Source organism: Osmia lignaria, unplaced genomic scaffold (assembly GCF_051020975.1).
Source record: "Osmia lignaria lignaria isolate PbOS001 unplaced genomic scaffold, iyOsmLign1 scaffold0069, whole genome shotgun sequence".
NCBI classification, from domain to species: domain Eukaryota; kingdom Metazoa; phylum Arthropoda; class Insecta; order Hymenoptera; family Megachilidae; genus Osmia; species Osmia lignaria.
Genome location: NW_027478210.1, coordinates 42,501 through 45,000, shown reverse-complemented (window position 1 = coordinate 45,000; position 2,500 = coordinate 42,501). Strand labels below are relative to the sequence as shown.

Sequence of the window (2,500 nt, the reverse complement as noted above, 5' to 3'; positions counted from 1 at the left end):
TTAAAAATACAAGAGAAAACCTAACTGAATGGATCATTGATAAAGCGATATAAAAGTTTATTGAGCTCGGACCAAAAATTATACAAAACGAGAAAGATATAATAAATAATACCATATACATGACACAAAACACATAAATCTCGGGTTCGAGCCAATAAGAAACAAATACCAAAACGCTGCGATGCGGTAAAATTACACCGACACGGTTACGTGCGGAGGTCGCTTTGATTACTCATCGCGTTTCTCCCGTCCGTTCGGAACCGCCGGCAAAAAAACTGTGCGACCAACGGCGCCAAAGAGCACGACGCCGGACCATTTCTCTCTGGCTGATGTGAATGGAAGTAAAAGACGCTTGCGTGAGGTCTCTCGACCTTTATCTCTCTAACTTATACTTATGGGTCGTCGTCTACTTGATCGGGTACAAACAAGTCGTAAGAAACAAACAAACAAACCACAAAAATACAAGTCGTAAAAAAACAAACTTCTGTTGGTTAACCTACAATATGAAGGATCGAAATGAAAGAAGGATCATATTATTACAAACCGAAAGTGAAGGATCATTAAAATTGAAATACAATATATATATAAATATATAAATGTACCCGTCGTTGCGACACCCTAGTTAAATGGAAAGATATAAAAAAGAGAGAAAAGGAATACAGATGACCCGCCGTCTGATCTTTGCTAAATGATCTGGCATCACCGGAGTTTTTTTGGTCCGTGTTGCGTTCGCTCTATTCGAAATGAAACTCGCGGAGGCGAAGAATTGTTAAAAGTTTACGAAGCGTCTAGGAGTGGTTAAAACTGAGAGAGTTGAAACTACGATGTATTAGAACGAGCAACCGTCGAAACTTTGTTTTCGCGACGTTCTTTTCGTCGCTCTCGTCCCCACGCTCCTACGCTTTGGTTGTTTCTTTGCCATCCGTGTTGCGATAAAAAGATTTCTCCATTGTCCAAAAAGGACGGATCGAGATTCCTCTTTCGAGAGGGAGAGAGAGGTACTTGCGGGTAACCTGGAATCTACGAAACACGCACCGTGGTAAGATTCGTGCGTCCGCCTGATCGATGTGTGTTGTTTACGGACCGGCTGAGAAGCGACGATAGCGAGTCTTTGAAAAACTATGTGTCCATTAGTTAGACCGATCGTCGCCGGCCGTGTGTCTGTTCGAATCTCGCAACCCACGATTCAGCGACAGGACGCGCGCTCGCATTCCTTGTGTGCGTTCGTACTTTTCAAGGTTTTTAAATGTACTTTACGCCCGACCGTCGAGAGGAGCGTGCCACTGGGCGTTTCTCCGACGGTTTCCGTCCTTGGACGCGATCGTGTCGTCAACGATCGAACAAACAAACAAATACGTTGGCGACGCCCGAATTCGCTCTCCCGCACGCGCCGGGTGGGAGAGTGATGTGGGTATCGAATGTGATGCGTGTTAATAATGAAAATAACACTCTAAAGATCTAAAGAGTTTGAAATACAAAATTTTACGATTACCCTGAACGGTGGATCACTTGGCTCGTGGGTCGATGAAGAACGCAGCTAATTGCGCGTCAACGTGTGAACTGCAGGACACATGAACATCGACATTTCGAACGCACATTGCGGTCCACGGATACAATTCCTGGACCACGCCTGGCTGAGGGTCGTTTTCTTAACAAAAGACTGCTTGCGTTTGCTTCTCGAAAAAAGAGTAATTCATTTCTTTCTAAACATCTCGCCGTCGTTCAACGAAAGTAGAACGTTTCGGAGCGGGATTATCGAACGAAATTGAAAGAATGAATGAACGATAAACAAAGAAAGAGTCGCAACGTACGAGCGATAGTTGGGCAGTTCGTCGGCGTTTGTCGTGGAAACGATGTGACGAAAATCGCAACCGATACACTAAATGCAGGCCGTTAAAGGAGAGAAACAAATTTCGAAATATCTCTTCGAACTAGCGCAAGTGCGTCACGGCGCGCGAGTCGTTCGTTAAAATTTATAAACGACCGCCCGTGAAAGCACCGAGTTCTCGGAAGATAATCTATAAAGATTCTCCATCCTGCTGGAAGTTATCGGATCGGCGCGATTGTTCACTTGTAGAAATCCACGCTCCCGACGTTGCCAGAAACGATATTTACGAAAGGTGTGTCAAAAATAAACGAAAGAAGCTCTCCTATAAATTTAGAAAAAGCAAACGAGTGAAATGTTTGAGATGATAATTTGCTGAAATGCAAGCTCGAATAGCCCCAGGGTTTCGAATGATTCCCCGCGCTTTATACATCTCTCTGTTTACAAACGGTGTATAAATGAAAGATCGCTTCAGATGGGTCGTCGCTGTTTGACGCGCGATGCTGTTCCTTTTTTTTTGTCTGTCTGTGCGTTTAGCTTCGCTAAACAAGTTAAATGGTTAAAAAGCGTCGAAAAAGCGAATACACACGCGACAAGACAAATCTAACGAGTAAAGGAACGCTCCGCTCCAAGATAAAAATGGTTGTTTACAATCAATACAGCGTTTCGGTACCC

At 44.0% G+C, this 2,500-nt stretch overlaps 1 non-coding gene across 1 annotated transcript; it reads left to right on the top strand.

The window, feature by feature from the left end:
• The first annotated feature begins 1,489 nt into the window (after positions 1-1,489).
• LOC143307687 (5.8S ribosomal RNA) lies at positions 1,490-1,644 on the top strand. Its single transcript, XR_013064781.1, has one exon. It is a non-coding gene; the product is annotated as a 5.8S ribosomal RNA (ribosomal RNA).
• Positions 1,645-2,500: the final 856 nt, after the last annotated feature.